Raw genomic sequence first — 21617 nt, 5'->3', positions numbered from 1 at the left:
TCAATCCCTGCATCAGACATCAGATCCCGCTAGGCAAGCAGGCGAGAGCAGAGAAGGAGAATAAAAGATAATGGGTAAGAGGGGGTGAGAGCAGAGAAGGAGGTGAGGAGAAGAGAGTTAAGGACAGTAGAGAGGAGAAGAGAGGTAAAGGAGAAGGGAGTTGAACACAGGCAAAAGGAGAAGAGAAGAAAAGCAAGGACACTAACCAAGTCATATTGATCAAAGAGCTGGATGAGGGAGGGGGGAATGAAGGTGTGGAACCCGTGCAGGAAGGCATTTATCTGGGGTTGGATGGCTCGAGTCATCCTCAACTCTGTTACCAACTGGACATACTCTGCCAGACAGACAGAGAGACAGAGAGACAGAGAATGATTGATCTTTGGGCAGCCCTCTAACACGTCTTGTTTCACAGGCTTCTTCCTTACAGAATATTACCACCTGCAGGCCACCTGTGGTACTACACTCGCAAATTCCAAATGAACTTTGTCAAACACAGGCAAGCACGCACGCACATCATATACACATTACATATTAATCATATAAGGTCATAAGTGTTCGAGAATACGGGGGCCCAGTCTACATCACAACTTCCTTCTGCTTGACCTGTCAATCATCTGCTATTCTCACCTAGTTGATGTTGAGAGCAACAACAAAAATGCTAGGGGTTAGGAGTTTCAGATCCTCCTTCTGTGATAGGCTGGCTCACCTTGTTGTCCTGGGTGACAATGATGCTAGTCCCGCCAGGTTTGAGTGGCACCTCCTCCATGGCGCCGAACACGTCTGTTTCCACAGAGCAGGTGAGGTCCAGTCACAGGTCGCTGATGTCGTTGTCCAGGATCCACTGCAGATTCTTGGCATACTCTGGATCGATGGACGACACATCCTGGTAGTTCACTGGGATGCCTGGACACACATTACATCATGTTAACAACCCACTGTAGAACGTGTGTGTGTGTGTGTGTGTGTGTGTGTGTGTGTGTGTGTGTGTGTGTGTGTGTGTGTGTGTGTGTGTGTGTGTGTGTGTGTGTGTGTGTGTGTGTGTGTGTTACCCAGTATGTGTTTGTAGAAGGAGCGGGTGAAGTAGATGTTGACCAGCTGACGGTGGTAAAGAGCCAACCCCGGGATCTGACCCGCAAACCAGAAATAGTTCAGATGATCAAGGTTCACTGACGAGTTACTGTTGGGCTGGAACGTGGTGCCTGTGACACACACACACACACACACACACACACACACACACACACACACACACACACACACACAGTGACAAACAAATAAATACCAGTCAAGCTTTGATCTTCTTACCTACCTATCTTGAATACGTTTTTGGATTCTGATGCGAGAGAGGAAAACATTTCACAGTCACAATACACAGCTAGGCTAGGCTAGGCATACAAACGTATAATTAACCAACAAAGTATTTGGATCATGATGCAAGGTAACAACAATTTAAAAAACAGCGAGGGAGGAAAATACAGGGTGTATTTTTACAGTAAAAAAAACACGGTTTACACAAACAACATCTCATCAGCCAATCGAAAGGTGCCTCACCGTCCGCTGACTGGGTGAAGAGGCCATAGTCCGCATTGATGATCTCATTGGACAGGACGTCAAACCACTCCCTCACCACACCCTGGCCCTGGACACAAAGGTCACAGGTCAACTGCTAACTGAGCATGTGCTGAAATGGGACCCTGTTTCCTGTATACTGCACTAATAAAGTGTTTCTAGGACTAAGCACGGGTCATTTGAGATGGTGCCCTATTCCCTTTGCATTTTGGGAACTATTCCATTGTTTCCATTACGCTAGGCAAGTTCAATCAAGAGTTTCTAAACGAAAGTATTTTAAAAGAAAATACTATTTGAACCTAGGTCAGACAGACACTGATAATACCCACCATTCCTTCCTCTCCATGGAATCGTACGGCGATGCCCTGTTTGAACTCCTCATTGGTCGATTTGGAAACCATCGCACGGCTACTGCTGAATATGGACTCTGAGAGAAAAGAGAAACATTGAGAAAGAGACACACACTGATACATTGCTGGGTGGAGTGTAAGACATTTGGGGATGTAGGATGGTCAGTGGGGTTAGCTGTACAGGAACGATGGGTTATACTGTATGAAGGGTGGGTCATTGGGGTTAGCTGTACAGGAACGATGGGTTATACTGTATGAAGGGTGGGTAAGTGGGGTTAGCTGTACAGGAACGATGGGTTATACTGTATGAAGGGTGGGTCAGTGGGGTTAGCTGTACAGGAACGATGGGTTATACTGTATGAAGGGTGGGTCATTGGGGTTAGCTGTACAAGAATGATGGGTTATACTGTATGAAGGGTGGATCAGTGGGGTTAGCTGTACAGGAACGATGGGTTATACTGTATGAAGGGTGGATCAGTGGGGTTAGCTGTACAGGAACGATGGGTTATACTGTATGAAGGGTGGGTCAGTGGGGTTAGCTGTACAGGAACGATGGGTTATACTGTATGAAGGGTGGATCAGTGGGGTTAGCTGTACAGGAACGATGGGTTATACTGTATGAAGGGTGGATCAGTGGGGTTAGCTGTACAGGAACGATGGGTTATACTGTATGAAGGGTGGGTCAGTGGGGTTAGCTGTACAGGAACGATGGGTTATACTGTATGAAGGGTGGGTCAGTGGGGTTAGCTGTACAGGAACGATGGGTTATACTGTATGAAGGGTGGGTAAGTGGGGTTAGCTGTACAGGAACGATGGGTTATACTGTATGAAGGGTGGGTCATTGGGGTTAGCTGTACAGGAACGATGGGTTATACTGTATGAAGGGTGGATCAGTGGAGTTAGCTGTACAGGAACGATGGGTTATACTGTATGAAGGGTGGGTAAGTGGGGTTAGCTGTACAGGAACGATGGGTTATACTGTATGAAGGGTGGATCAGTGGGGTTAGCTGTACAGGAACGATGGGTTATACTGTATGAAGGGTGGGTAAGTGGGGTTAGCTGTACAGGAACGATGGGTTATACTGTATGAAGGGTGGATCAGTGGGGTTAGCTGTACAGGAACGATGGGTTATACTGTATGAAGGGTGGGTAAGTGGGGTTAGCTGTACAGGAACGATGGGTTATACTGTATGAAGGGTGGGTCATTGGGGTTAGCTGTACAGGAACGATGGGTTATACTGTATGAAGGGTGGATCAGTGGAGTTAGCTGTACAGGAACGATGGGTTATACTGTATGAAGGGTGGGTAAGTGGGGTTAGCTGTACAGGAACGATGGGTTATACTGTATGAAGGGTGGATCAGTGGGGTTAGCTGTACAGGAACGATGGGTTATACTGTATGAAGGGTGGGTAAGTGGGGTTAGCTGTACAGGAACGATGGGTTATACTGTATGAAGGGTGGGTCAGTGGGGTTAGCTGTACAGGAACGATGGGTTATACTGTATGAAGGGTGGGTCAGTGGGGTTAGCTGTACAGGAACGATGGGTTATACTGTATGAAGGGTGGATCAGTGGGGGCTTGGTACCTCTGTGGATTAGCAGGATGTCGTTCTCGTTGACAGGTCGATGGACCATGTCTGAGTCTGGCTGTCCTGCCAATAGGTGCTCATAGAACCACTCACAGCGCTCCTGAATGGCTGTGAGGGGAACAAACAATAACGATTTACTTACAGCCTGCAGGTATAGTGCATTATGATGCAGATATAATGTATTACAAGACTTCAAAGGCCTTATTATGTCTTATAATTATCCTAACTAAATACCAGCCACAGCACTTCCCAAAATTCATTATCTCTCTCTACACTTTCAAATCTGAGACGATGTCTAAACCAATGGCTCCAAAGCCTCAAGTGTCTAAAGAATGCAGAGAGGGAAGAACGGCATTTATATTTGCATAATATTTGAATGTCTTTGTTCTCCATGAGAGATGAGCTGGGGAGAGAGAGCGCAAGAGAGAGATAGAAATGAGAGAGAGAGATTTTCCCCTGGGTCTCCTGTGCATACAGAGGGAGATGTGGAGATGGAAGTCTTCGTCGGGGTAAAATCTGTCATTAAAACGAGGGGCTCTTATTCCCAGGTGGGATATAATCCAGAGGTAACGAGGCTTGCCACGCCGTCCGCCGCTCAAATATGAATAGTGAGGAGTGAGGAGTGAAACACTACACACAACTTAGAACAGGCACTTACAATTTATCAAGCTGTATAAAAGGAACTTAAGACAAGTGTTATCGCCATGGCAATAACGTTGTTAAATGATCCTGCCTGGAAGACACAGGTGTTTCAAAGTCACTCGCAACATAGTCCCCTGAGGGAGAACTACAGAGGGACATAAAGAGAGGGAGAGAGAGGAGAATATATAGAAAGAGATAGAGAAAGGGAAGGGGAAAGAAAGCTGCTGTCATAGCATGCAAATAAGAGGCCATGGGAACGTTGTCTTGGCCCTTTTATGTCCTACCTACAGCAGATACACAACCAGGAAGTTGACTGATAGACCAGCCAATCACAGCTCTCACCTGGCCTTTGATTATGTGCATGAAGTGGGACATTAGCTCTGGACATTCCAACAGGAAGTGGAAATGGTTAAAGATGATCTTTGGATTCCTGAGAGCGAGAGCAATAGAGGGATGGAGAAAGAGAGGAGAGAGAGAGAGAGAAATGGAGAGAGCGAGAGAAATGGAGAGAGAAACGACAGGTTAAGTTAGAGAGATTGATAAGAACTGTCTGGGTAAGATCCTGTCAAAGGACTCACCTGGTTATGAAACATTTGAGAACCTCGTCATGCTTGCAGACAAACTCTATGAAGCGAGGAGACGTCATTCTGGATGAGGAAAGACAGAGGGAGCAAGATAAAGAGGGAGGAGGGAGACAAAAAGAGAAGATGAAGCAAGAGAATAAGAGAATGAAAACACTCACTACATAACCAGGAGCTGTGTTTCAGAAGAACACAACACAGAGATAAGTAGTGCAGCATCTGTCTATTATAATGAGTGGATCTGATCCCTCTCCAAAACACAATAACCTGCATTATTGAAACAGTGTTTCCCTGACAGGGGAACAGCCAGGCTATCAACTAATGAAGAGCAGGCCTGGGAAGGAGAAACGCAAAGACAAACACAGCCATCTTCTTCTACTACAGCAGCATAGGGCCAATAACAGTCGCTCCTATTCAGCGTTCAATTAGGCTGAGTTTAATGATCTAATTAAAATGTAATTATCTAGCCAGGGGGCCAGGAAAGGTGTGTGTGTGTGTATGTGTGTGTGTGTGTGTGTGTGTGTGTGTGTGTGTGTGTGTGTGTGTGTGTGTGTGTGTGTGTGTGTGTGTGTGTGTGTGTGTGTGTGTGTGTGTGTGTGTGTGTAGATGAGACATTAAAGCTCCATTATTTCCCAGGCCTAGTCACACAGAGGGGCTCTGAAGGAGGAAGTTACATAAAGTATCTCTGTGAAACTAGGAGATATTGAGAGGAACACTGACTGTCATTTAGAGGCCAATATAGATCAGTAAAATCAGGTGTGTGCACTTGAGTGCAATCCAGAGCCTGGCCAAAGTGAAAACCAGCAGATACTTAGGACTCCCAAGAACTGGAGTTGCCCATCCCTGGGTTAGAGGTCAGAGGTCAGGGGTCATTCTCACCCCTGTGGAATCTGACAGGAACAGCACATGTAGAAGGCCTGGATCACCGCGCTGAGCCGATTGGCCGTCATAGAGATGACATCCTCTCCATCCGTGTATACCTCCGGCATTTTCCATAACAACCTTCGGGGTCCTCTTGTCAACCTCTGGGTCCAGCAAAGGGGGTAGGGGCATGGAGGGTGGCAGCGACGGTGCCACCGTGAAGACGGCAGGGGTGGAGTCGACCTCGCCACGTTGTTTGAGGAGGAGGGAGGCGATCTCGCTCCCTGAGGATGAGGAGGGCTCTTCCCCTTCTCTTCTCCAGCTCTGTGGAGATCAACACCAACCACTCATCTAGAGAGTGCCACAGCAACTCCAACGGCTGGAAGAAATCAGAGAGAGAGAGGAAAGGGAGAGGCAAGGAAAGAGACTGAGTGAGTGAAGGAGACGGAGCGAGTGAAGGGGAGAGAGGAGAGAGAGGGAAGAGAAAGAGGGATATAGCGAGCGAGAGAGAGAGAGACAAACAGACAGATGTTAAAAAAGAGAGAGAAATAGGGAAAGAAAGAGGAAGAGAAAGAAAGAGGGGTAGATGCTGACAGTGAGGGAGGAAAATACACCCTCAATTACAGTAAAAAAAACACAGTTTACACAAACAACATCTCATCAGCCAATCGAAAGGTGTCTCACCGTCCGCTGACTGGGTGAAGAGGCCATAGTCTGCATTGATGATCTCATTGGACAGGACATCAAACCACTCCCTCACCACACTAAAAAGCCATGCACCAAAAACACACACACACACACACTCAAAGTCATGCACCAGGACAAGTCATGGATCAGGGGATCAGTAGATGGTGAACAATCTCTCAATGCCCTCTTCTGATTCAAACCATGTACTACATCTCTGTGTGTATCTGAATTCAGGTTCAGTACTAACCCCATACTGACCTTAAAGACCTGCCTGCGCTGCCTCTTGTTCCCATTGTATCCCATGTCATTCCCGTTGTTGGGAGAGGAAGGGCCCAGGCCGAAGACATGGCAGAAGATCCGGATGATTCTCAGAAGACTCTTCATCTGAGCCTCGTAGCTACTGGAGAGGAGACTGACAGTGAGTATGGAAGAGAAGAAACATTTACCTTAAAGCTAGTCATTTAGGGGTAGTGGCGTTGCTGTTACATACTTGTAATGCCTGAATAAACATTCTTCAGAGAAATTAGTTAGAAACTAAAAAAAAGTGCACTTCCATATGCATTTGCCTCAGGTGTGGCTGGGAGACTAGTCTAGCAGAGGGTATATTACCTGAGGAGTTTGTGTCCATTAGTAGTGGCCACCTCTGCTAGACTGGTCAGGATCATCTGGTAGTGACTGTCACACTGCTGGGAGACACGCTCTAGAACCTGCCTGAGCTATACACACACACACACATATAAATACACAGTTGAAGTCAGAGGTTTACATGGTTGGAGTCATTAAAACTAGTTTTTCAACCACTCCACAAATTTCTTGTTAACAAACTATAGTTTTGGCAAGTTGGTAAGGACATCTACTTTGTGCATGACACAAGTAATTTTTCCAACAATTGTTTAGACAGATTATTTCACTGTATCACAATTCCAGTGGGCTAGAAGTTTACATACACTAAGTTGACTGTGCCTTTAAACAGCTTGGAAAATTCCAGAAAATTATGTAATGGCTTTAGAGGCTTCTGATAAGCTAATTTACATAATTTTAGTCAACTGGAGGTGTACCTGTGGATGTATTTCAAGGCCTACCTTCAAACTCAGTGCCTCTTTGCTTGACTTCATGGTAAAATCAAAAGAAATCAGCCAAGACCTCAGAAAAAAAATTGTAGACCTCCACAAGTCTGGTTCATCCTTAGGAGCAATTTCTAAGTGCCTGAAGGTACCACGTTCACCTGTACAAACAATAGTACGCAAGTATAAACACCATGGGACCACGCAGCCATCATACCGCTCAGGGAGGAGACGCGTTCTGTCTCCTAGAGATGAACGTACTTTGGTGCAAAAAGTGCAAATCAATCCAAGAACAACAGCAAAGGAACTTGTGAAGATCCTGGAGGAAACAGGTACAAAAGTATCTGTATGCAACTGCACATGGGGACAAAGATCCTACTTTTTGGAGAAATGTCCTCTGATCTGATGAAACAATAATATAAATATTTGGCCATAATGACCATCGTTATGTTTGGAGGAAAAAGGGGGAGGCTTGCAAGCCGAAGAACACCAACCCAACTGTGAAGCACGGGGGTGGCAGCATCATGTTGTGGGGGTGCTTTGCTGCAGAAGGGACTGGTGCCCTTCACAAAATAGATGGCATCATGAGAAAGGAAAATGATGTGGATATATTGAAGCAACATCTCAAGACATCAGTCAGGAAGTTAAAGCTTGGTCGCAAATGGGTCTTCCAAATGGACAATGACCCCAAGCATACTTCCAAAGTTGTGGCAAAATGGCTTAAGGACAACAAAGTCAAGGTATTGGAGTGGCCATCATAAATCCCTGATCTCAATCCTATAGAAAATTTGTGGGCAGAACTGAAAAAGTGTATGTGAGCAAGGAGGCCTACAAACCTGACTCAGTTACACCAGCTCTGTCAGGAGGAATGGGCCAAAATTCACCCAACTTATTGTGGGAAGCTTGTGGAAGGCTACATGAAAGATTTGACCCAAGTTAAACAATTTAAAGGCAATGCTACCAAATACTAATTGAGTGTATGTAAACTTCTGACCCACTGGGAATGTGATGAAAGAAATAAAAGCTGAAATAAATCATTCTCTCTAATATTATTCTGACATTTCACATTCTTAAAATAAAGTGGTGATCCTAACTGACCTAAGACAGGGAATTTTTACTAGTATTAAATGTCAGGAATTGTGAAAAACTGAGTTTAAATGTATTTGGCTAAGGTGTATGTAAACTTCCGACTTCAACTGTATCATCGTACCTACAAATGGTAAACTTAACTGTAACACTCTAGCCACTATGACTAAGGCTTACACACACAGAGTTCTAACAAAATATAACAAGTTAGTGTTTGTTAAGGTTTAAACTCTATATAACAATACATAATGACATTTCAGAAGATAAGGGTTAATGTTAAGAGGTGGTGGTCAATAGATGGCTGAAGTCAGGGTTGGAGATCTGAGAAGGGCTTGTACCAAATCAAGATGTCCAGTGTATTATTTCATTCACTAGAGAGGTACATTAGTTGGTGAGCCAGGCACCAAATTTAGACGGATATACATGCAGTCAGTTGACAGTAAAACAACACTTAATTTATCCACAGTTCATTACAGATTAATTGTTCTAATCACAGTGCTTTTCAGATTGAGCCTCCTTAATGGGAACTGACTAATGTACAAGTGAAACATAATCAAAACAAAAGATCAGATCAGAGGATTATACGATCACTGCAGTCTCCAGCCCTGCTCATCCTCTGTGTGTGTGTGTCTCTCTGCATGTGTGTTTGTGTGTCTCTGCGTGTGTGTGTGCCTCTGCATGTGGGTGGGTGTGTATGCGTTTGTTTGAGTGTGGAGCTTAATACATAGCACTCAAAGGAAGGCTGGGGTGTCACTGTCATGTTCTGAATTAATAGGAACCTCATCATTCTCCGTCTCTCTGAAGCTGAGGGATGAGTTTCCTCGTGCCTATTCTTATCATCTGAATGAGACAGGCTGCATAGAGACCATCAGAGGACTGACAGGGATAGGAGTGTGCTACTGAAGTTTGGGACATAACTCTGGACAGCTGTCTGGCTGTGATCACTGTTCTTTGGTCTCTTCATATTCCATCCCCCAGCTTCCTCCTCCTCCTCTTCCAAATCCTCCTCCTCCCATTAATAGCCTTGTACAATGCCGTGAAATATATGTTTACAGCCGCACTGAATCAAAACAACACCTTTGCATTTCAATTTCCGAACCAATGTGTTACAAAGAATAGTTCATGCTCCATCTACAATTCTAAGTGGACAATAGGAAGAAGGATGAGAGGAAGTATTGCATCATCATTCCTGTACTAGTGTACGTAGTGACCTGCAGGCGAAGTAGAGGGGTGTGGCCCCAGAGCAGTTAGGTCTGTTAATGTCCGCTCCACTGTCCAGCAGGCACTGCACCGTCTGATGACGTCATCGACCACACACAGGCAAATGAGGAAGAGGGAAAGTGAGAAGAGAAACAAACCCATCATCCAGACCACTGTCTGGTATTCATCATGTTATTCACCATGGAACGTATCATGAAGTTATGATTAATAAACTTTGAAACTTGATTATATAACACTGACAAAGGTTCCAAATTAACACAATCCTTTTACAACTACTGAGATATAAAAAATGACACCTGTTCTGTACACTCACAGCCTTGTGTCTATGATGAACACTGTATACTGAACATTTTATGGAAATGTTGGTATTTCCATACAGGTCTTGGTTGATATATGTGTGTTATCTACTCACAGTCTTGTGTCCGTTCTGGCAGGCTACATGAAGGGCGGTCTGTCCCATGACATCCTCTACATCCACGTTAGTCACATGCTGCACCAGATCATGAAGCAGCTCAGTCCGCCCGTTCACAGTCAACGGGTGGATCTAGAGGAGGAGAAGGAGGGTAGGAAGAAGATGAGGAAGAGGGATGTAGTAAAGCATAAACATAAGTAAACCCTGTATACACACCTTTTTATTGTGTTAATGGCATTTACTGTACGCAGTCTTGACCTGTGTTCACCATTTTTAATAGCACTACATTCCTGAGATATGACAAGAATTTAACAGGACTACTGGTCTGTCTATACACATGACTTCACAGTGATACTCACAGCTGTCAGTCCCTCATTGTTGCTGATGTTCACGTCTGCATTGTATTCTAGTAGTCTTCCCATACACTTTTTCTGTCTATAGGGAGGAAAGATGAGGAGGGGGATTCTTTAGTATCAGATATAATACGGTAAACATTATCACTATCATCAACATCACTAAACCATGTTCACTGGGCTGGCAGGGATCTGTGATTGCCATGTAAAGGTGTATTCTGCCTCCCTACCAAAGGGTGGCAGCAGAGTACTATAGTGAACATGCAGTAATGTACAGTATCCTACCCGTTTCTGGCAGCCAGGTGCAGAGGGGTGCAGCCTGAGATGTCCTGGTAGTTAGGGTTCGTTCCTCTCTTTAGCAGTAGAACCAGGCACTCCACTGATCCACAGCTACAACACAATAACCAACACGTTCACAAGCACCGCAATACACAAATAGATGTAGCGTACACACAGAAAGACACACACCCACACAGAAAGACACACACCCACAGAGACCCACCAAGACCCACAGAGACACATCACACCAGATACTGAGTTTCATCAGAGACACCACTGTGATAAAAATAGATGCTGGAGAGATTAGGCTGTCTGGTTGGTTTCTAACAAAACAATGGAACAATTAGAACAATCAGTGCTAAAAATTAAAACATTCCTTACTTGGTAGCAATGTGAAGTAGACTTCTCTTGACTCGTCCGAAAGCGTAGTTCACATCAAACTTGGAGTTGAGGAGTAATTCAGAAACCGACCTTCAAGTACAAGACAGACATGTCAGATAATTATTTACAGGGAACCAATGTTGACAACTTCCTCACACACATAAACACACACACACGTACCTGTGCTGGTCAGCCATAACCATTGGCATTAGTGTGTAGACTGCGGTGTCATTGTCTGTGAGGGGAGCAACAGGGAGAGGGTGTGTCATTGATAATTGTGGAATTAAAGAACAAAGATCTTCCTCTGCTAAAATCTGTATTCTTAGAGCTCTCTATGTAGAAGCTACTGACTCATACTTAGGGCCATATTAACTACTGATGTACAACCACTATCAGTGACTGCACTTCCTTCAAACCAGACACTATCAGCTGGGCTGTCTAAATGGATTGCACAATGTAGCGCCTCAGACTCAAGAATGCACTTCCTGTACAAGACAAAACACGCACTTCCTGTACAAGACAAAACACGCACTTCCTGTACAAGACAAAACACGTTTCTGTTTCCTACTCCAATAGATCTTGAGTTCAACTCAAAGGTAATGTTGTTGCTGTTGTCAGACATGGACACGAGTACAGCGGTAATATAATGGTGTTGCTAGTTAGACAATAGACATGCACTTCTGGATCAATAGAAGGTAACAGAATACAGTAATCAACGAGGGAGAAGGGGATCCTCTTCCATAACAGCTATGCTTATGCCAGCAGCATACCACCCTGCATACCACTGCTGGCTTGCTTCTGAAGCTAAGCAGGGTTGGTCCTGGTCAGTCCCTGGATGGGAGACCAGGTGCTGCTGGAAGTGGTGTTGGAGGGCCAGTAGGAGGCACTCTTTCCTCTGGTCTAAACAAAGATCCCAATGCCCCAGGGCAGTGATTGGGGACACTGCTCTGTGTAGGGTGCCGTCTTTCGGATGGGACGTTAAACAGGTGTCCTGACTCTCTGAGGTCATTAAAGATCCCATGGCACTTATCGTAAGAGTAGGGGTGTTAACCCCGGTGTCCTGGCTAAATTCCCAATCTGGCCCTCAACCATCACGGTCACCTAATAATCCCCAGTTTACAATTGGCTCATTCATCCCCCTCCTCTCCCCTGTAACTATTCCCCAGGTCGTTGCTGCAAATGAGAATGTGTTCTCAGTCAACTTACCTGGTAAAATAAAAATAAAATAAATGCTTCCTACTGAACTGTCTGTGAAGTCAGTCTAAATAGTATATTTACTGACAGGTCTGTCTGTATCTGCAACCCATTACTTTACGTCACGACTAGGCTTATATTACCATGACATCTTTCAGTCAATCCTTCGTTTTTGTATCATGAAACAAAGTATGTATCAGTTGGTCTCACTAGATTCATATCATATTATTACTATTACATGGTTAGCATAATACCCTATCCAGCATACAGTCTGTACACTGGGACATGTCTAATGCCCTCACGGGTTGCTGGCTTGCGCCTTGTTATTGACCAACTGTAAAATGATACTGTAATTCCAACATTTAATGACTATATGTATTAGCATTAATATACAGTATGCTATAGATATAGCTAAAGCCTCCTATTATGCTCGGTCGATTATTTGTGTCCTTTGGTCGATAGGCTATACCTTCTGGGAGATCGACGGTCCTGGCGCGACGCAGAAAGGTCAGCCTGTTCAGATGTACGTTTAGTTGCTCCATCGCCCGTTCCATCATAGGTGTACCAACAACCGGGAACAAAACCGAGGGTACAAAGCCTCGAGCAAGATTATTTTGCGGCTAAAAGGGTGCTTCTGGCTTCGATGTCATCCATCGAGCCGCCGAGAAATTTACATTAGGCTGCCCATTTATCTCTCTCTACCCTCTGATTCATTCGTGAACATTGCTTGTGTCAAGTCTCATTCTTCCTGTTTTCATTACGTCCGATGGCAATGCGGTCTGGGTACTGTAGTTTTCCCGTGATCAATATGTGTAGTTTATAGTATTTTATGACGGTTTATTGATTGATTCATTCATCATCAAATGTGTATATCTCTGTATTGTTTAGTGAACTATGCTGTTAAAATGTTTTTTTTGTCAGAATGTGTATTGTGTTTCAACCATAGAGATCGGACTAATGTGTAAAAAAAAATCTCATTATACAAAAAAGGCAAATAATTCATATATATAAGATATTATTCTTGTAATGTTTTTAACTGTTCATTTTTTCATTTCATTAATTGCTATTGAATGAATGCAATGACACCTCTGCGTCACGCTGCTTATGGTCATGTTCTCTTAAATTGATTTGACTTGGATAAAACTTTCAGGTTTGATGTCTTCAGAAAAAACATCAGTTTCAAACGTCCAACATGTAGTAAACCTCTCTAGCTTTCACACCTTTCTACCCCATATGATTCTGGTGACTTTTAATGTGTCTTTTTGCATTCAAAAAAAGATTGTGGGACTAGAATTGAAAACGTGTAGTTATATTCCAAGACATGAATAATGTGTGTGTCACGGGAGGTTGGTGGCACCTTAATTGGGGAGGACGGGCTCGTGGTAATGGCTGGAGCGGATTGAGTGGAATGGTTTCCATGTGTTTGATGCTATTCCATTAGCTCAGTTACAGACATTATTATGAGCCATCCTCCCCTCAGCAGCCTCCACTGTGTGGGTAGCTAGAACCAGAACCTAAAGTTGAGGCATGCTTGAACAAAATGGCGACCATGCTTCACCCTCCAGTGACTCTCAATAAAGGGCTTCCAAGCTATGGTGCCAGTCATGTGTAGCCCAACCACCTCAGTGAAAATATCATGCATTTCATACATCACACTTTGTTTGCATTGGAAATTCTGATTTGCATGCTTTTTCAATGTTTAAGCATAAGGACTGAGGCCAGAAATGTCTCACTGTAAATTATATGACAAGTGTGGGAAATTTGAGAAAAAAGCATTGATTAATTGAAATATTTATTCATCATCATTACATTTTATATTTACCTTTGTGATAATAAAAAAATGCACCAAGAGAAAGACATGAGTAGTATAATAAATCCAAAGATTAACCAGGTAGATTATACAAAAGGTTACAATAAATTATGAAAATCAACATTTGGATTGGAACATAAAATTCACTCTGTTACTATTTATTTTAATTAGAGTAATACATTTTGAGCTAAAATGTCAGATATGATCAATTAGTAATAATCAGCCATGAATTCATTTGTGTATTGATAACAACCTGTTGTTCAATTCCCATCACTGGAAACATTTTATTAGAAAATAAAACAATAACAAAATCATAAAAAAGTATAGGACCAAGTAAACAATTAAAGAATGAATTAATACAGGAAAGGATAGGAATTGTATATTTATTTCAGGTTTATCAAAATGAGCACTGTATCTGAAAGAGAGAAAATGTGTTGTATTTAGAAAGGCCTACATTTCCAATTTATGTCCAGGAGTTGAATTAAATTCCTTCTAGAAATTCTGAAATAATAATATTTTGTTAATATAATTGTTGATAACCAAAACGGCACCAGAACTTGTTCTTTCTCTCTTTTACACCTTTGGCACTTACATGGAAATGTACATTTTTTTCATTAAGAATTTCGTGAATTTAGTCTTCAAAAAATATTTGCAGTTAATTTGTGCATTTACTTATTTTTATTTGTTTTATAAAAAGGGCTGTTCAAACGTGTAACATTCTTAGATGTTACACAACATTTTGGGCAAACATTTGAATACATTGTTGTTGTTTTTATTGTCCGATTCTGTGATTCAGATGAATGAAATGAAGTTTTGTCTGGTTTAAATTGAGATGTAAAGGTTCTGTATGAATAATATATCTGTGAGGATGATCAAAAAGGTCCGTTCCAATCGAAATACTTAGACTTTGTCCTAAAACTCTTAGTCTGGTAGGCTATCCCTTATTGGGAATTTAAGTTTCATAAAAATAACGTCCGTGTTTCATTTGTTTTTAAAATCTACTTTTAGATTCTTCTTCATCGATGCACGTTGCTTGATAGCTACCCAAACACTATAGGATAATCAAACAACTTTGATCTTAATCGAATCTCTTCTACAACAGGACTATCTATTTTAAAACATGTAGACTGTTCGATTGTGAATTGTATTGTAGTTATTGTATGGTTTACTATTCACATATATTTCACTACATGCATTAGGGCTGCATCCTAGAGAGCCAATCCCCAGCAACCACCAGATGACACAAGAGAGCAAAACCTTTCATGTAAATTCCACATTCCGAAATTAAATAGATACCCAGGGCTACCTATTGCTGTGAAGGTCTAAAATAGAAACTACACATCGAAAGAAACAAAAACAGTCAACACACAGTTGAACAATATTGAAGTATCTAATTACGACAAAGGCTTTTGGGGGGGGGGGAGTAAAATAATATAAAGTATATTGCTGCCTATTTCCAATAGGCTACACACTACACATTACTGTACTAGGCTTTCTTTCAATGTAATGAAATGAACACTAGATGGTGCTACGCTGTTACCTATATCAACATGATTGCACTGAGTTCCTAGGGAGCAACACTCACTGTTCCAATTTGGCGCTATTTGTACAGGCATCCAATCAGCCACGAGAGTGGCAGAAGGTGAGGCTGCGCAGAGGCGCTATGGCTGGACAGCGCAGCTGGTAGCTGCAAACAGTTTACCAATAGACTAGTATCGATACAAACTACCCTCTCCATCTTTCCTCAGGAACTAATAGCCGATCCATCAGTTGCTATATTCTCGGCAATGGTGAACAATCGGTAAGCTAAATTGATGCATATGTGTTCCCCACTTCTTCCTATAGCCTAATGTTCTGCAATTAATTAACCATAAACGTTATGTAAGTATGCTTTGATTTTGGACCAGGCAACGCAGAGACTGGAGAGGGTGGTCAAATGAGCCAACACGGAGATTATGTTACTATAATGAAAAATATGAGATTTATTTCAAATTCTTCCGGGTTCTTATAGGCTTTTTAATAAATGCCATTGGTTAGCATCCAAACAGTTTGTTACCATGTGGACATTCTTGCCTACATTCTATTGACATTCATTAGGCTATACTTTCTAAAAGGCTATATTCCGAAGATGGAGATGGAGGCAATAGGATAAACAGCTGCGAAATCAAAGGCAGCACAGTATGAAGATAGGCTAAAATTTCTTCTCCAATAGAAATCCCCGATCTCACTTGTAGGCGACGTCATGGCAACGTTTGCTTGCTAAGCGCATGCGTAGAAACACGTCTAACGTTCGTCTCGCGCCAAACTGCGCATGTGCATGCCGTCAAATCAATGGCACTTCTTCGATATAGGTTGTTTTTGATGAAAAATTTTAACCTGTCAGTTTCACGAGGTTGGAGTAATGACATATTCGTTTACTTAAAACATTGGCTCGAATCTAGGTTGTACCTTTAGATTTCGAGAAAATTAAGGAAGAATTTTTTACTTCGTTCATTGACTCATTGGCCTGGTCTGTTTGGCAAGCGCTCCCGGTAGTCTCGCGATGTTGCGCCTCTGGGTTTAGAAACTCTGTGGCGAAACTCTTCAGTCTTCAGTCGCTGAGCTGAGATGTCAACCCTTGCCAGACCGCTAGTTGAGCTGAGATGTCAACCCTTGCCAGACCGCTAGTTTTAGAGCTAGGATTAAGGTTAGATTTTTGGGTTAGGGTTAAGGTTAGAGTAAGGGTACAGGTTAGGTTTAGGGTTAGGGGTTAGAGAAAATAGGATTTTGAATGGGTCTGAATTGTATGTCCCCACAAGGTTAGCTCCCCACAAGGTTAGCTGTGCAATAATATTTGTGTGTGTGTGTGTGTGTGTGTGCGACACATCTCTTTCGTAGAGTTGATCAGGCTGTTGATTGTGGCCTATTGAATGTTGTCCCACTCATCTTCAATGGCAGTACGAAGTTGCTGGATATTAGTGGGAGCTTGAACATGTCATACATGTCGATCCAGAGCATTCCAAACATGCTCAATGGGTGACATGTCTGGTGAGTATACAGGCCTTGGAAGAACTGGGAGATTTTCAGCTTCCAGGAATTGTGTACATATCTTTGTGACATGGGGCCATGCAATATCATACTGAAACATGAGGTGATGGCGGCGTATTAATGGCACGTCAATGGGCCTCAGGATCTCGTCCCGGTATTTCTGTGCATTCAAATTGCCATCGATAAAATGCAATAGTGTTTATTGTCCGCAGCTTATGCTTGCCCATACCATAACCCCATCTCTCTGTTCACATCGTTGATATCAGCAAACCGCTCGCCCACACAGCGCCACACGTCTGCCATCTCCCCGGTACATTTGAATCTGTGAAGAGCACACTTCTCCAGTGTGCCAGTGGCCATCGAAAGCGAGCATTTGCCCACTGAAGTTGGTTACGACGCCGAACTGCAATCAGGTCAAGACCCTGGTGAGGATGATGAGCACTCAGATGAGCTTCCCTGAGGTTTCTGACAGTTTGTGCAGAAATTATTTGGTTGGGCAAAACCCACAGTTTCATCAGCTGTCCAGGTGGCTGGTCTCATACTATCCCGCTGGTGAAGAAGCCGGATGTGGAGGTCCTGGGCTGGGGTGGTGAGACGTGGACTGCGGTTGTGAGGCCAGTTGGATGTACTGCCAAATTCTCTAAAACGACATTAAATTCTCTGGAAACAGCTCTGGTGGACATTCGGCATTCCAATTGCACACTCCCTCAAAGCTTGAGATAGAGGCATTGTGTTGTGTGAAAAAACTGCTCATTTTAGAGTGGCCTTTTATTGGCCTCAGTACAAGGTGCACCTGTGTAATGATCATGCTGTTTAATCAGCTTCTTAATATCCAACACCTGTCAGGTGGATGAATTATCTTTATTATTATTAGAGAAATGCTCACTAACAGGGCTGTAAACAAATTTGTGCCAAGAAATTGAGATAAATAAGCTGTTTGTGTCTATGGAACATTTCTGTGATCTTTTATTTTAGCTCATAAAACATGGTACCAACACTTCACATGTTGGGTTTATATTTTTGTTCAGTATGTTTGAGACTTAGTTATTAACTACCGTATGGTTTAAATATATTCATTGTCCAATATTTAATTTCCCTTTAATGTGTTTCAACATATCGTTTTTAATCTCCATAATCTGATTTATTGGGCACAATTGTGTATTTAAAAATTTGATGGACTAAGATATAACCTCATTGAGCTCAACAGTTTAGCAAAGCGGTAGCCTCAGAGAACGAGCAATAGTTTACACATGCACCTAAATAAAAGTTGCACAATCTTAAAATTTGATTCCAATTGCGCATTTCTTACGTTTATTTTAAATCGAATCGTTCGTTCCCCAGTTTCACTATCTCGATCTGCTAAGGCATTGGAAGAGAACAACCCCTTAACGTTTCCCTTGCCTCCCTTCCATCAATGCCCGGGCCCCTCCCAGCCACTTACTTTGCATGGGGAAAATTCCTGATTATCACCAAACATCATAAGTACCCCAATATCACTCCGAAAGGATCTCAGATTCTCGAAAGGGGTTACAAGAATAGGCAATACAATCGACATTTGCGCAAAGACTATATGGATGTAGAGCCCATTTTACAAATGTTTTTTCCACAAAACTGTTCAAAAAAAGAGACATTCGATCTAAATATATTGTGTACAATCTGATTCTGATATATTTACACTTTACATTGTAGTTTAAACAGTTAAATTGTAGTTTTCTACATTTCTTAGAGTTGTTAATATTAGTAGCAGCCTAATGATTTTTTTTATCAATATGAACATTGTTGGCACTCAAAAGCTAGACTGCAAAAAAAGTGCTAAATGATAGAAAATGGAATGAAACCCAATGAACTCGATAAAATGAGAGAAAGGGAGAGAGAGGGAGGCTCTCCGGTGGCCTCGGCATTTCTGGTTGAAAATAACTGATAAGTACCAATCACATTACCAATTATGCATGGTTACTTTCACCTCATAACTGTGACTATACATGGTCTGATGATGTTTTGCTCTCAGTCCTCACCTTTTATATCATACACACAACACATAACTCTGTTTCCAAATCCTCCTCAATCTTCCAAATTGGAGCTGATTCAGTTTGACGCATTTGTCCACTCATGTATAATAGCTGAGAAAATAGCTGCTTCGGTAACATCTGATACGGCTGCTGCCTGGTCATTCTGGCCCAATGTTCCACGCTGCGTTTGTGCTGAGCTCCAATTCCTCTCGTATTCTGCATCTTCACAAACACCGTTTGAAGGCGGATTGAAGTGTGAGGCGGGGTCCATCAGGCTATTCCTGCAGTAGTGTGGGCGTGTTTACAATGTATTGGGAGTATTTCTACCCCAATCCCCTTCATAAAGAATTCCCCTAACATTCGCCCTGTCCAATCTCTGTGTTTTGAACCCTTTGTCATGTTATTTATGCCATAGTCTAATTATCTATCGGGGAATTGTTTTTATTTTGACAATTCGATGATAGTATTGACTAAAACCAGGTGTTAATACGCACGAATAGTCTTTATGTGGCCTGTTAAATGTGTACCATGCAAGGAACACATACGCCTATCTGTGAGATATTTCTGCTAACTTGATCTGTACATGGGTTTTGCTAAAATGATAACCTATGGTCGAGAACAGCACAGGAATGTCAGGTCGGGCCTGTATGATCTATGCGTTCATGTTTTGTTCTTAGTTTCCTTTTACGCGGTAGATATATATTTAGGCATATCTGTTGTTGCCTCATACATGTCAACACAGATTAGCTTATAAGTAATACGGATTTCCATATTTTGTGATAAATAGCCTAAACTCACTTTACCTGGTGAGTTTCAAGTTTCAAAGTTAATTCGCCACGCGCACAGGATACAACAGGTGTAAAACAGTAGAGTGGTATTCTTACCTTGAACTCTTTCCCAACAACGCAGTGATAATAATAATAATAATAATAATAATATAGATAAAAATACAAATTAAAAGTCAGTTGAGAGTAATTTTGGCTTGTCTTTGTGAGACAACTGTGATACCTGTGAAAATAGGTTTATTTTAATGCCCCAAGCATTGTGGCTGTGATGCTCGTAGTTATATATTTTACGAGTCTGACAAAGTAGTTAGGCTAAGGACTTGTTCATCCCCGGAAAGACTGGACCCACCAGATTGGTTAATGTCAGCCACCATGTTTCAGACCTCGATACAGAAACCCTATCTTAACTAGTTATTATTCTATCACATAAATCAACCCTGTGACTATTCTACTCCCATAAACATTTCAGGAAGGATAGGCATATGTGTGATATGTGATAGTTACAGAGACATTCATTCTGAACGGATAATAAGAAGTAGCCTAATTCGGTGCAATAGTTACCTTGGAGTTAAATGTGATCACAGTTTTTATTGATATATACAGTACTTGTCAAAAGTTTGGACACACCTACTCATTCAAGGGTTATTCTTTATTTGTACTATTTTCTAAATTTTTGAATAATAATGAAGACATCAAAACTATGAAATAACACATATGGACTCATGTAAACCCAAAAAGTGTTAAACAAATCAAAACATATTTTATATTTGAGATTCTTCAAAGTAGCCACCCTTTGCCTTGATGACAGCTTTGCTCACATTCTTGGCATTATCTTAACCAGCTTCACCTGGAATTCTTTTCCAACAGCCTTGAAGGAGTTCCCACATATTCTGAGCACTTGTTGGCTGCTTTTCCTTCACTCTGCGGTCCAACTCATTCCAAACCATCTCAATTGGGTTGAGGTTGTGTCACGCCCTGACCTTAGAGATCCTTTTTATGTCTCTATTTTGGTTTGGTCAGGGCGTGAGTTGGGGTGGGCATTCTATGTTTTGTGTTTCTATGATTTTCTATTTCTATGTTTTGGCCAGGTATGGTTCACAATCAGGGACAACAGTCTATCGTTGTCTCTGATTGGGAACCATACTTAGGTAGCCTTTTATCCCACCTGTCTTTGTGGGAAGTTTACTTTGTTTAGGGCACTTTGCCTTTGAGCTTCACGGTTTGTTTTTGTAGAGTTTATTGTTTTGTTTGGCGTCATTTTGATTAATAAACAACTGCGACCTGGCCAAAATAAAGCAAAGCAGTGCGACAAAAACAACAACTCAGAGTTACACATAAACAAACGTACAGTCAATAACACAATAGAAAAATCTATGTACAGTGTGTGAAAATGTCCATTGCTCGTGTTTCTTGGCCCAAGCAAGTCTCTTCTTATTATTGGTGTCCTTTAGTAGTGGTTTCTTTACAGCAATTTGATCATGAAGGTCTAATTCAAGCAGTCTCCTCTGAACAGTTGATGTTGAGATGTGTCTGTTACTTGAACTCTGTGACGCATTTATTTGGGCTGCAATTTCTGAGACTGGTAACTCTAATGAACATATCCTCTGCAGCAGAGGTAACTCTGGTTCTTCCTTTCCTATGGCGGTACTCATGAGAGACAGTTTCATCATAGCACTTGATGGTTTTTGCGACTGCACTTGAAGAAATGTTCTGGATTGA

At 42.2% G+C, this 21617-nt stretch overlaps 1 pseudogene; it reads right to left on the bottom strand.

Annotated features, from left to right (window-relative positions):
- LOC139572584 (E3 ubiquitin-protein ligase HACE1-like) overlaps positions 1-13097 on the bottom strand; it is a 29423-nt pseudogene extending 16326 nt beyond the window's left edge.
- Between the last annotated feature and the right edge of the window lie 8520 nt (positions 13098-21617).

The sequence above is a fragment of the Salvelinus alpinus genome, chromosome 4 (assembly GCF_045679555.1).
Source record: "Salvelinus alpinus chromosome 4, SLU_Salpinus.1, whole genome shotgun sequence".
NCBI lineage: Eukaryota > Metazoa > Chordata > Actinopteri > Salmoniformes > Salmonidae > Salvelinus > Salvelinus alpinus.
The sequence above is the reverse complement of the archived record's forward strand: the minus strand, read 5'-3'. Positions and strand labels throughout refer to the sequence as shown.